The 15,101-nt window shown below is 32.6% G+C and overlaps 1 protein-coding gene across 1 annotated transcript in view; it reads left to right on the top strand.

Annotated features, from left to right (window-relative positions):
• Window positions 1–15,101, top strand: part of LOC118199568 (uncharacterized) — a 753,888-nt gene that overhangs the window by 371,865 nt on the left and 366,922 nt on the right. The gene's annotated exons all lie outside the window — the stretch shown is intronic.

Genomic DNA, 15,101 nt, shown 5'->3' with positions numbered 1-15,101 from the left:
AATGGGCAGAAACACAGAATTCCCACAACTGTGTCCGTTAACTCTTTCGCTCGTTATTAGAATTCGCTTAATTATATTTCTGCGACTGGCTGAACAAAGAAAGAATATAAGAAAAATTCAATATAAAAATAACGTGTTATTTAAGGAAAACGTCATATGTTTGAGATAATGATAACACTGGTATTTTTGTATTTTTATTTGTAACATAAGTAAATGGGAGTAATCATCAGTATTTTATATAATAATAAAATTTATCTATTTTCAAACAATATATTTATTTTATTTTATTTATATTTATATTTTATTTTATTTATATTTTTATTTTATTTTATTTATATTTTTATTTTATTTTATTTATATTTATATTTTATTTTATTGTATTTGTCCATATTTAAGCCATATTTTTATTTTTATTTGTAACATAAGTAAATAAGAGTAATCATCAGTATTTTATATTAAATAAAATTTATCCATATTTAAACCATATTTTTGAACGTTTATATTTGTCTCCTAAGTATTGATAAAATGTCATTAATTGTGAAAAGAATTTTTGTACTACTGTGCTTAAAAATCTGTGATCCAACATTTAATGCATTCTTTCCTCTGAAAGAGAAGTAGAAAGCATCAAATTTCATTCTTCATATAGATGGAAGCAATTTCAATTTTAAAGAAAAAATAGGATTAATGCACCGTAACTGGTTCTCCCCTCTTGTCGTAATAAAGCGCTTCCTGTATTTCATTAGATTACGCATAGTTTATTGAATAATTTACCAAGTATTTTCTCTTTTAAGTCGTAATGAAATTTCTAAATTTCTGTTCTTGAGAGATGATTGTAACTTACAATTAGTTGAACGGTATTTTACTCTTAAATAAAAGTTATTAAATTTTACAAGTTTCTTTAAATGCACTGCACCTGAATAAGTCAAGCAACGATGTGAAGCAATTTAATGATCGGAATTTAATAAGAAGATAATTTAACTTTCTTTAAAATGAAATTACCTATTCTGTTCCTCAAAGTAAATTTGGCTGACAAAAGTCACTGCAGTGCAATTTCAGCTGCAATGACTTCGCTGAGTAGCCTTCAGGGAAGCCACTAAAAAGCAGGTAGAAAAACCACCAACTTGGATCCTCAGCTAAATGCTAATTGCATAATTATTGCATTAAGAATAGTTTCCTGCAAAACAGAAAGACGACGTTTAGGAGCACGAAACTAGTGTGGAATATGTTCGTTATTTTGGGAATTTGAATTTCCATAACATAAAACTGGCCTTACGTAGATTAAATGCTCATAAATCTAAAAGTGTTTGCTTTTCCCAAAAAAACATTTAATACCTTTTAAAGAATTCTTCAAATTTACGACGTTCTCCCTTCATTTTTGTAACATCACTACCATATGAGCGTACTTGAGGTCACTTGGACAATATGGCTGTTGATGAGGTTTAAAAATGCGTTTAGTATGCTTAAATACACAAAAACATTTTTTTCTGCTGTAAATCTTCATTTTAGAACAGGTACATTCTAAAATGACATTTTGTCTCGCAGTTGTAATGGCTGTTCAACAAAGCACTCCTGTGGCATACTGCCCACCGAAAGTCCTGATGCAACTACTTCTTGTAGGGCTGAAGTTGTGTTCCTGTCCTTCATACGTTTATGGAGAATTTTAATCAGTACATTACAGCTGTTGCTCCGACTATTAGCAAGGAGATATATTTGGGAAGAAATGATATCTGTAATGCTATAAATGTGTCTCACGCAGAAGATTGTACCTTTTGCCATACAAACTTAAAGACATATTCTTCTAACCGTATAATTATTTAAGCAGTGTTACTAAAACTCTTATGTAAGATTTTGAACGTGTCTATTTCTTTTAGGCAAACCATGTACCTAATTTCTGTAAACGCAGAACTTTGACATAGCAAATAAACACCTTATTTTTCTTCCACTAAACCTTAAAAAATTAGTTGTAGACACTTAAACAATAAATTATTACTTTGGCTTTCCTAATGGGATGTAGCACTACATACCTCATTACAAACTTCACCATATGTTAATGATACGTCTTCGGGCATAAGCTTGTGGATGTTCTCACTTTAAACTTTATATATTGATGAAGCCGCTGATGATTGTGTTGCTACGACACACTCATCATTGGCCGCGCGAATAAAGTCACTCAACATTCGTAGTTCAATTCCAGGCGAACGGGATGCTTGAATGGAAACCCGTCTTCTTTACCTTTTGACTTCGACCTTCTACTGCACAATATCTTCGCTTTGTTCCATGCTTGAAATCCATTGGTTATTTGCCAATGCGTATGCTCATTCTATGTGCAACTCCAATCCGCTTTCTTTGCTTACAACAGCACACCGCTTTCATAATATTATGAAAATTGCGAAGAGATATATGTAATAATTTTTCGTTTCCATGTAGATCTTTCTTTTTAAGTTTAATCAATGAGAGGAGAAAAGGGAAACTGTAAGAAACTGTAAGATCTGTAAGAAAAATTTTGGAATTACCTAGAAAGGCATGAATGTTTTTGGCATGAAAGAAAATCGACACCTCTGCTATTAATAGCTAAAACTGATTACCGATTGAAAAGCAAACTACTTAATAATTATTCCAGTCTACAATCATTTCGCACATTTTCATATACGATTGAGTGGACGACAGTTCTTCCCAAACAGGAATAAACAACAGTGCTTTCAGAAAGAATAGTCGGGAGCCAAAGGAATAATTTCTAAGCAAATGCGATCCTCTTTTCTGCACGTTTTAGCCCACCAGCATCCAAGTAGAAAATCACTCAATACTGATAGTTCGACCCGGGATTAAGACCCGCTTAATGGGCTGGTTTCAGAAGAGATTTCATGGTTTTTCCCATGCCTAATATAATGCCAGTTCAGTCTTCCATTAAGGCATCCTTTATTCCTTAGACAGATAAATCTAGGGTATTCTGTCATAACCTAATCCATTCCAGTCTAATCCTGGCATCACCAAAATTTTCAACATTAATACGTAGGCGCATTTTGTAATTATTTTCTGTTCCTCCATTACATAGTAAAATACTCTTTTTTTTTTTAAAGAATATTATGTACAACTCAACTTCAGTCTGAGTTGCATCTATTTAGTCTAAGTTACAGAATTTAAGCGACCCAGTGCACAGCAACAAAACATTCTTAACAATTTAAATAGCAGTTCAGTAAAACTATAAGCAGGAAGACCACTAGAAGTTATTTGCAAGAAATAAACGTCAAGTGAACCGCCTAACCGGGATAGTGGTTAGCGACTCTGACTGCTGTACCGAAGGGCCGGGTTCGGATCCCTGAGAAGACATGGATGCTGGTAAATGTGTAGTGTCTCTTCTGCATGGGAGTACTCTAAATATGCTGTGAGTGGAACGTCCTCTAGAGGTTGGTGGTAAGGGAAGAGGTGTGGGAGACCCTCGAATCTGTCTCCCCGGCTAACCTTTAACCTGGTTCATGAAATTTCAGGGCGAACTGAGCAAAATCCTACTATCACCTGTATGGTGCTTAAGCTCAATCTTGCGCATTTGTTGCCACGATAAATTTCGTAGACTTGTTTTGATGTTACTAACAGACAAGTGAGGTAATTCACAACAACAACAACGGATGTCAAGTGAGAAAATCTATAGATGAAATTCATGTAAATTTAATCACGTCACATTTTCTTTTCCTCAGTAATGCTTTTGCTGTTTGCATTCTTCTTGTTTTTTTTTTTTTTTTTTTTTTTTTTTAGTCTGTGCGCGATTTGTGCTTAATGATTTTCGTTCATGGTCGTCTAATAATTCAAAACCCTTTCTTTTCATATATTCACCTCTTTTCTTCATAGAAAGCAATGAATCAGCATTGAAATGTGCCACACATATTCATTTATAAAGCAACAGAACTATTAAATTCACAGTGGACAGCATTCTGTCCACTGTGATTCTTTTAGATATTTGGAATGAATTTTTCTTCTCAATAGACCTGACGAGAAAACATTTTGATTTTAAATGACTGAACTAAAAACGTTGCACTAAAAATAGTTACAAATATAGTTAATTACACAATAAATACTTTTATTTTGTGATAACGATTTTTCCCACAGGAATCTTGTACACTTAAGCCTCGCTAATGGAAATATGGCGTCAACTCTGAAGCGTTTCTGTTTTCCTGGAGGCAGGCTGTTTTTGCCATTGGTTAAGCTGACCTTTTCCGGCACTCGACGACAATTTGGCTAATGTGCGATTACGTTTGCTACGCATCAGAGGACGAGTCTCAATAGATCGCAGTATGGTGGTTGCTTTACTTCTTACAACATCCAGACCAGTAACTAAGTCGTGTACAGACGATTTAGCGCCTGCACGTCACACCTGCACGGTATGGATTTCGAAGCGGGGACCAGGTAGTGAATATCAGCTGTCAGTTGGCAAGATCATTAAACAGAGAAGAAGTAAATTTAGAGAAACCTTTCAATCAAAATATACGTAGAATCCCAAACTATACTATAGGTGAAAACCATATCGTTATTATAGGCTTCGTATTCTTCTTCAGGGTATACTTTCAGTCGGTTAGAAATTTGATCGAATCTCGATGAAATTTCTCTTCGACACTTGTGTAGACCAAACCCCATAACTAACTATATTCTAATCATCATTGAACGATTGTCAATATAAGTTTGCTCTCTTTTATTAACATAGTATCTATAAATTGAGTGAAAAAATAATTATTACTACAAATATGAGCTTATGTTCACTTTACACTAAGTATCTATATTTTAAACAACTGAAAAATCATACTTATATAAAAAAGATTTTAAAAATATCTCCTACAAAATCTTTTGGTAAAAAAATCTGAATCAGTTGTCCCTAAAATGTTTTTGCAACGGCTAAGATAATAATCTCTTAATTTCATTTGTATTAATTAATTTATTATTATTATTAACTGGCATATTTAGCTTTCACCATTCTTTATGTTCTAATGGGTTAAAGGTTAGCATCTTCATTTTAATAGGATGGTGCAATATGTACACGTTTGAAAAGAAATGTGAAATTTATATGCAATCTGTCATCTTCTCTTGTATACCACGGGTTAAGAGTCAAGCTAATTTATGTATGAATGTGCATGCACCAATTTCCATATTCAATTACACGTGCATAGTATAGGTCCGTTAGATTAATCCAGATCGCAATATTACAAATATAGCCACACTACATTTGTGAACGGTTAGCTTTTACTTAATGCATTACTGAACATTCAATGTTCACAATGTATAAGAATGATCATATTTAAATGTTCCTTAAGTACAATAAAAAATACTTGGGAAAATAATAAAACATTTAGAATGTTTAATATAGAAAAGCCGATGGTAAGCAATGCAGATATTAGGAATGAAATTTTATTATTCATCTTCTGTCCGAATAAACATTTCCTTCTTTCAAAATATTATACACTTTAGATTTATATTTAAATTATTTAGATTGTGATAAAGCACAGTATGTAATCTACCTATCTAAAAAGAGGTGCGCCTTCTTGGAGGTCTTTGTAAGAGAATCTGGGTTACATTCACATTATACACTGGGAAAACAACGAAAATTCCCACGTACCTGGCCCATTTGCCAGAATGGATACCCGGGTTAAACTATTAAAAACATTTTGCGAGTTATTACAAACAATTTCGATTTTAAACAATTCTTTTAATTTGTTCAATCGCAGTTACGTAACGTTTCTAACAGTAATGTGGGATGGCATCGTTCATTATAATCAGATGACGCGACAAGCTGTGAAAATAAATCTTTTACTTTTCCGATGATAGAAGGCAGACGATTCCGCCATTAAGACCATGACGCGACTGAAAGATGTTTACATGAAAAAGACAGTCGATTCTCTTCATCTGTATATATCATCTATGTAAATTCATCTATTTCCTTCTACGTATGTAATTACTTTGTAGTTTGTAGCAACTATTCATGTTTAATTAAATATTCAACTTTCACATAAATCGGACTAGTTTATTAGCCCCTAGACAGCCAACTAAGAAGTAAGTTTACAACATCATATTCCTAGACAGTAAGTACCGATTCTACAGATTTGGGTGCTCAGGCCGGTATGAGCCTAGGAAGAAGCATTATGAATATTACAAAATAAGTAAGTTTTGCTTCGATTATTTCCACATTGTTACTTCTAAGAATAGTGTTCTATGATACTGTGAATTAAGATGACTGACTACCTTAAATTCTATTCCTAGAATTTCAAATTCTTTAAAGACTGGGCCTACTAAGTCAATTAAACTTTTACATCAAATTGTGTTTGGAACTTTGGGTGATCGAAAAAATAGAGCTAGATTGCGTAACTTTTGTGGTTTTCCATCTGATTTTAATATTGAAGAAACAAAACCGCTTAGTGATTTACTGAAGAAAGATTCTAAATTTAAATTCGAAACTAAAGAACTTTATGCTTTTAACGAATTGAAACGCATATTGACATCAGAACCTGTTTTGTGTATTTATAATCCGAAAGCAGAAACCGAAATACACACTGATGCTAGTGCTGACGGTTATGGTGCGGTTCTGTTACAGAAATCCTTAATTGATAATCAGATGCATCCGGTTTATTACATGAGTAGGAAAACGACAGACATTGAACGTAAATATTCGAGCTACGAATTAGAGGTTAAAGCAGTAGTAGAAGCTCTTAAAAAATTCAGGGTGCACGTATTAGGCATACCATTTAAAATCGTGACAGATTGTAAAGCATTCAAACAAACTATGAGCAAGAAAGACATTTGTACTAAAATATCTAGATGGGCATTAATGTTACAAGATTATGATTACACAATCGAACACAGATCTGGCACCCGTATGGGACATGTGGATGCTCTTAGTCGAAATCCTGTATGTATTGTAATTCAAGATGGTATAACATTTAAAATAATTCAAGCTCAAGAAACTGACGAATATATAAAAGTTATAAAAGAAGTTTTGAAGTCTAAGCCATATGAAGATTATTGTTTGCGGAATGACGTGAAGACCAAAATGGTGAATGGAATTGAAGCACTAGTAGTACCTGAGATTATGCAAATTGAAGTAATTAAAGACGCACATGAACGAGGTCATTTTGCTGCCAAACGTACTGAAGAACATGTGAGACAACATTTTTATATCCCTAAATTGAAAGAGAAAATTGAAAAATGTATCGCAAATTGTATTACCTGTATACTGGCCAACCGGAAATCTGGAAAGAAGGAGGGATTATTACATCCTTTACCTAAAGAATATATTCCTCTAAACACTTACCACATATACCATTTGGGACCTTTGGAGAGTTCTAACAAGAATTATAAATACATTTTCGCGGTTATTGATTCGTTTACAAAATTTGTTTGGTTACATCCAACTAAAACCACCTCTAGTAAAGAAGTAATAGCTAAACTTGAAATTCAAAAATCATTATTTGGAAATCCCTGCAATATAGTAGCTGACAGAGGTACTGCATTTACTTCTCAAGAATTTGCTGATTATTGTACTAAGGAAAATATTCATCTATCCTTAATCACAACAGGATTACCAAGAGCCAATGGACAAGTAGAGCGGTTGAATTCCACTATCATATCAGTCATTTCTAAGTTGGTTATAGATGACCCTACGAAATGGTACAAACAAGTAAATGATGTCCAGCAAATAATTAATTCGACTTTTCAGAGGAGTATCAATTCGACACCTTTCGAGCTTTTGTTTGGTACGAAGATAAAGACGAATAAAGACAGGAAGATTAAAGAACTAATAGAAGCTGAAATTCAGAGGGACTTTATCGAGTCTAGAGAAAATCTACGTAAAGAGGTGAAAGAGCAGATTCGGAAGATCCAGGAAGAGAATCGAAAGACTTACAATCGAAGTCGAAAACTCCCTCGTAAATACAAGATCAATGATATGGTAGCTATTAAACGCACTCAACTAGGGCCAGGTATAAAGCTAAAATCCAAGTTTTTAGGTCCATACAAAATCACCAAGGTGAAGCCTAATGACACATACGACGTGGAGAAGGTTGGTTTTACGGAAGGACCGTTCAAGACTAGTACCTGTGCTGAATACCTGAAACCATGGACAGACGATCTTTGATAATGAAATACCAATTTTGATGATTCCTGATTATAAACTTTTTCCCGACTAGACAAATTTCTCCCGATTTGACTATGGACTATTGTTTTAAAGACGTGAACTAATTTAAGAAGACTGAAGATGAGGTCTAAGGTTGAAATGTATGAAAGAAGACGGCTTAAAGAAGATGATTTTGAGAAGACGCATTCGAATGACGGATCTTGAAGATATCTAAGACGCATTCAGAAGACGTATCCAGACGGTATCTAAGAAGACGCATTCAGAAGACGTATCCAGACGGTATCTAAAAAGACGCATTCAGAAGACGTATTCAGATGATGTTTAAGAAGACGTAAATACGAAGATGAATTGTTCCAGACAACATCAAAGGAAGACGTGTTTGTAAAACACATGTATTCAGATATACTGTTAAAGATGAACGAACACTGAAAGAGCATTGAAGAAGAGATAAAGCCGTTATTTCTGAAGTTGTTAAGATGATAAGGGAAGATGGCTGAAACAAACCATTTAAGACGACTTTTCCATCAATAGTAACTAAAAATCTCTTTTTTTGTTTTTTTAAATTTTATTTTTCAGATCCCTAGATGAGATGGTGGTGCTACGAGAATGCGAGGCCGCATTCCATCAAGATGGACGAGCATTTGTGGGATGGCATCGTTCATTATAATCAGATGACGCGACAAGCTGTGAAAATAAATCTTTTACTTTTCCGATGATAGAAGGCAGACGATTCCGCCATTAAGACGATGACGCGACTGAAAGATGTTTACATGAAAAAGACAGTCGATTCTCTTCATCTGTATATATCATCTATGTAAATTCATCTATTTCCTTCTACGTATGTAATTACTTTGTAGTTTGTAGCAACTATTCATGTTTAATTAAATATTCAACTTTTACATAAATCGGACTAGTTTATTAGCCCCTAGACAGCCAACTAAGAAGTAAGTTTACAACATCATATTCCTAGACAGTAAGGACCGATTCTACAGTAATATGTTTATAATGTTTCTAACTACTTGGTTTATACTGAATGTAGAGAAACCTATTGTACTGTAGCGAATTATTGTTGAGTTCAAGTGCAACGACAAACTCCAGACGAGGGTTGAAATACCCTTTTATTCACTCAAAAAAATAATACAGTCAGCCCCTTCTCGGGCGCACAGGGAAGCCTCCACTTGGGTTTTAAATCAAGAGAAGAAAAATAAGAAACTAATCTAATACTAAACTAAGTTGACTTAGCCGGAACTAGACACAAATACCTAACGTAAAGTTGACTCTTAATTAAATTAGCCGGTAATTGTTAGCAGTAACGTACAACACGCCTGAGCGTAGTAGGTTTAATAAAGAAGTATTATGACGGCACAACGCCCCCTTAAGGACTCATAATCTCTTCTGCTGAAAGTAAGCTGAACCTCCATTACTCCTTCAACCTCATTTACATTCAATGCGATTATAAAACCTCATTCTAGTAGAGAGTTGTAACAAACAAAAGTTGAAAGGAAAGGGTTTCAAAATAAAAAAAACTGTTATAAATTTAAAATATGCCTTAAAAGTTAAAATATAACGTTGTGCTACACATCTATTAAACGAACAATATAACGTTAATCTTTTTGTTTGAATTGAAGTATAAAATCTTTTGAAAGAATGAAATATTTATTCGGACAGAAGCTGATTAACAAAATTTCATTCCTAATATCTGCATTGCTTCGGCATTTACTATATTAATTTTACTATTTTATTTACTATTTTATTATTTTCCCAAGTATTTTTTATTTTACTTAAGGAATATTTAAATATGATGAATCGCATACATTGTGAACATTGAATGTTCAGTAACGCATTAAGCTAATAAGCTATATAATTAATTGTCTCTAAATATTTTGAATACTTTGGTTTCAATTTTATAAATGTGTATCCAATCTTTCCTTATATTTCTTTTACTTACAGTAAAATAAAAATCAAATTTATTATATCTTCTAATTCAGAGAAGTAAAAGCTAAAAACTGACAATAATATTAGTAGATAACAGCCAGTATATTATTACTTACTAAGTATTTGGAATAATCTGTCTTTTATAAACTTGGATCCAGTATTTCAGATCTAATCGTTTATTTGTTATAACCAATTTTAAATGCCAATAAGTTGTTTTCTTGATATGACTTCCATTCACATTTCAATTTTTTTTAAAGGGCAAAACTTTAAAATCCTCCTTCAGCACTACTGAAGAAGAAAGCTTATTACGGTTTTCATATCGCAAGTTTTCATATCGCAAGTTCTTTAAAAGTAATCTGAAAAAGCTTTTGTCTGATATCCTTTCAATGATTCTTGTTTTCTTTACGTATTGTAAACTTCTGATAGCGATCTTGAAGCTATTCTTTCAATTTACACTTGAGAAAATATGTCCTACGTTTTTAAGCTCTTGTCAGATAGACTCAGAAATAAGTTGTTTTTAGAACTTGATTCGAATTTCCTGTTACCTTTTCTCTAAATATCCTATTTATAGAAGGACAAGACTAAAGCAAGTTCCATCAAGAAGTTTTTGTCATCAAGACAAAAAAGACCTTAAAAGCATTTGGTAGCAAAGCTTCATCTTTTCTGTCTCAGCATATTTGTATTGTTTTAAAGAAAAGAACGAGAAAAATGTTGACTGATGTAAGAGCAAAGTACAAATAAACTAAAGAAAACAAAAAGATGATTTTTATCACTCTTATAAGAGAGTCTTTTCTTCTTGTTAGATCAAATCTAAACTATAAACACCAAATCAAAGATATAAAAGAATTGTTTTACAGATATGAAAGAATTGTTTTATACAAGGAAGAAAATGGTCAAATTTTGTTAAACAGAAAACATTTAATAGTATAATTTATAATTTCACTTTTGCTTTGGAAGGGAAATTATGTTTCTGAAGCTAAATATGTAAGGATCTTAAGTTTTACTAACGTTTATTTTATTTTAAATCTTTACTATCACTTCTTATTTTCTACTTCCGGCAGAATTAAAAGCTTTAACTTATTTTATGCAAATTTGTCTTGCGAACGCCAAGTACTTAAGTTGTGGCTTTTTGCCAAGCAAGAGAGAGGAAGGAGTGATTAGGAGCAGGCCGCTTGCCGTAGCAGTTTTACTCGGTTGCTGGTTGCCTTCAAGGCCAGAGGTTTAATCCTCTTGATAATTTTAAACGTATCGTAGTGTTAACAGTTCTCTGTACTACATACGGCCTTTCTGTTAATATACGGCCAATCTTCAAGTAGACACTTGTTTATTAATCCAAAGTTAGTTTAGTTAGAATTTAGTTAATATTTTTATATTCTTACATTCAGACCACAAGTGGTTGGTCTCTGTATTCCGAAGTCCGGAAATCATTGTAAAGAGAGAAAAAATAAAGGGTTTCGTATACCCTTCCTGTGTATCTTGTCTACTTCCCACATTTATTGAACATAGCTTTAGTAAGCTCCCTGTTCCGAGTCAGGTCATTTAATGTTCCCAAAGCAAGTAAGGCGGAACACTGAACCTGATAAATATATTTAAAAGGTTACAAAAATTAGCATTTCTAAATAATTTGTCATCATTTCTTTTATCAAAATCCCTCTTCTAAATGCTATTCTTCTTATAAGTGTGTATGCATGCAGATGTTTCATTGTATAACTCTTAAAACTAGTATAATAAGGTTCTTTCTTTTCAAAAAAGGTTGCTTTATTTAATTAGTCATAAAAGATTATACTAAGATTTTTTGTGAATTACTTGGGATTTTGTACAGAGGAAAAAATAATCTTTAATACTTCGGCCAAACATTTGATAACAAGCCACTACTTGTCACAAAAGAAGGAAGAAGGTCATATTACACTGAATCGCAATTTGCTCCTAATTAAATAACTTCAAATGTTTTACTTCTGACAAACATTGATGTGGTATTGTTGTTTATTATCTGAGCAGATGATACTTACTTTAGTCCGAAATTTCTTTCTTTAATAGACAATAATGGTAAATCAAGAGAAAAGAATTAATATCAGTACATAGACAAAATCACAGACATACAGAAATCTGTGAATTTAAGCAAATAAAATCATTGGTTAAATATTTAATTAGATCTTCAATGGAAAACAAATTTGTCTAAGGGAAATGTGGTCGTACCAAAGGTCATAGGTCATCTCTTTTGATTCAAATTGAATTAATATTCTATGCAGAGGTTTCTTTAAATCATTGTATCTTTAGCTGATATTATTTTGTTAATTACTTTCAAACACAAACTATCTTGCAGACCTGCTTTTTACCTTGTTTTAATGCTTTTCTTTAACGTAGGTTTCGTTCTTACGTTTCTGCTATTACTTTTAATTATTTTTTTGCTTAAGAATCCATTTTTAACTAGAGTATTATTTCCTAGAGACTTACATGTTTGCTGTCAACTATCCATGAATAGGTTTTCTAGTCGAACACTGTGAAAACAAACGATACCAGAAAGCAGTTAAAAAAAAGCCATAAACTTTTAAATGTGTTTTTCGTATTATCGTTCTTTGAAAACTTCTTTATCTAAAACGCCATCCTAATTTATTTATAATGACTAGGATATGATATATAAACATAGTGTTAATAGCAATAAAAGTAATAAGGGCTTGAAGTTAATTCCTATTGCAGATAAAAGAGAAGAAAATTCCTTACGATACAGCCGACTTTAAACTCATTTTTAAATCTTTAAATCTTGGAAAACTTATTAAATTTCACTCAGTCTTCAGAGAAGCCAAATTAATGGACTTTCTAAAGAATAAATGATTTCAAGGTAAATTAAGTTCATTCAAGGTAAATTAATTTTCAATAAAAGAAATTAAGAGAGTAATATTTACCTCATGGAACTTTGTTACGAGAGTGCAAGTTTAATCCGAAACAGTTTCAATAAAAGGCATAGTGAGTCTAATGAAATGGCCTTGCCGAAGCTAATAACGGCTTCTGTAGTTTTTTAAAGACATGCAAGGATTGATAAGATTATGGAAATCCTATAATAAACAGCGAATTTATCAGCATTCTTGCTAGAAGCTTAGCAGTAGACCGACATATAGTAGAATTATCGCTTCGAATATTTTGTAGATGCTAAGTTAAATGTTTATGTACGTCATATTTCTTAGAATTCTAATTTTAGAAGAATTTAGGGTTTTTTTGGTTATGTATTTTTCAATTCTTTTTGAATCCATTCAAATTATACTTTTGATAGTGTTCCATAAATTTTGAATAAATCCTCTTTGTTAACTTTATTGGAAAGAAAACTCTAGTTGTTAACTTTTATTTGAAATAAAACTCTCATTGTTAACTTTTATTTCAAATAAAACTCGTATTGTTAACTTTTATTGAAAATATAACTCTCTCGTTGCACCGTCCAGTGGAGACGTGATTAGCGCGTCGCGCAGCTGCACCACAGGTCCGGGGTTCGATCTCAGGGCTGGGAAAGGTTGACTGAGCCTTTCATCCCTTAATAGGGTCGATAAAATGAATACCAAGTTCGCTTAGGGACTAAACACCGGGGGTCCTGCGACAAGCTGACGACTTACGATGTTGACGCACTCCGAGGCCCATAGGTCAAAAAAGCAGGAAAAGTGCACTGCAGGCCGTAGACACGTAGGGCAGTTGCGCCACAATATTTAGTTTAAAACTCTCGTTGTTAACTTTTATTGGAGCATGGAATGAAATAAAAAGCACGGAATTATTAATTATATATGAAAATATTATAATAATTATTATAATTCGGAATCTATTTAAATTATTATTTCGGTTATTAAAAATTATTTCGTTTAAAACTGAATATTAATTAAATTAATGTTAAGAATATCATAATATCTATTTCCGGAAAAAAAATTATTATCCGAACTCTTTGAAAAATATTTGAACTAATGTCGTTAAACACTGAGAAAAATGCCTGAAAATTAATTAAACTTGTTCATTTATACATCAATTATCGAGACATCACAAGTTTTGGCATGAAGAGTTGCTTAAAATAAAAGTTACCCTTTCCAAATGTCATGTATTTACAATCTCGTTACGAAAAGATACACATGTAATGCATTCAATGTTTTAAAGTTATGCATTGTTTACTCTGTGTGAAATATAGTCCATGTATTAAATGACATAACAGTTTGCTCTATAGTCGAAATTAATTAACGTTGTTATAACCTTTGTCCTAAACCAGATAATTCATTAATTGTAGACTTCAGAGCTCAAGAACCAAGTCTGTCAGTAACAATAATTTGACTTCATATGAGCGCTTAAGGTAAAGAGAAACGTTTACGGCAGAATACGCGGTGCAAATATTTATTCGGGAACTAAGTGAACTTGCATGGTTAGTTTTTTTTTTTTTTTTTTTTTTTTCTTAAAACTAATTTAACTTGCAGTTGTCAGCTATCTGACAAGAATTGCTGAACTTGCTGAAGAATCGCATAATGCAATTTCGCTAATTAGAAGGAACTATCAAAATAAAATACAGCTTAAAAAACCTCATTTATTCCATTACGTTTAAAGCTGAAGAACTAAAACTCGCAACTCAAAATTCAATGCAACTTGCAAGGCAAAAATTAAAATGCAGTTTCGCCAAGTAAAAATTACATGAATCCAAAGGGGTTGCAATCACAGTATAATTTACCATGGGGTGAATTGCCTCCATTTTTAAATTCGACTGATAATTCGACTTGATAATTTTTAAATTCGACTGGCCTTCAAATTCGACTGATATAACTGATTGCAAAAAGGTGGCTGCTTATCATTTCCTACCTCAAAACGAATCCCTGATCAAAATTATAAAGTATTTAAATTTCTGTATAATTTTATAGTTTTTGAAGCAGTAATGGCAAGTTTCTTTGTCACATCAAAGGTCTCCCCATGGCTCGATTGGAGGCGGAACTCCCGGGGTTCTGCCTAGGACCTGTACCTAGACAGACTCAACTTTTGCATTAAATAATCAGTCTTGACAGTGACTAGAGCCATTTTTTATTCGGTGGTAGATTCAGGCTCG

Source organism: Stegodyphus dumicola, chromosome 6 (assembly GCF_044657685.1).
Source record: "Stegodyphus dumicola isolate Sdum_Otavi_A_Nest chromosome 6, ASM4465768v1".
Taxonomy (NCBI): domain Eukaryota; kingdom Metazoa; phylum Arthropoda; class Arachnida; order Araneae; family Eresidae; genus Stegodyphus; species Stegodyphus dumicola.
The sequence above is the reverse complement of the archived record's forward strand: the minus strand, read 5'-3'. Positions and strand labels throughout refer to the sequence as shown.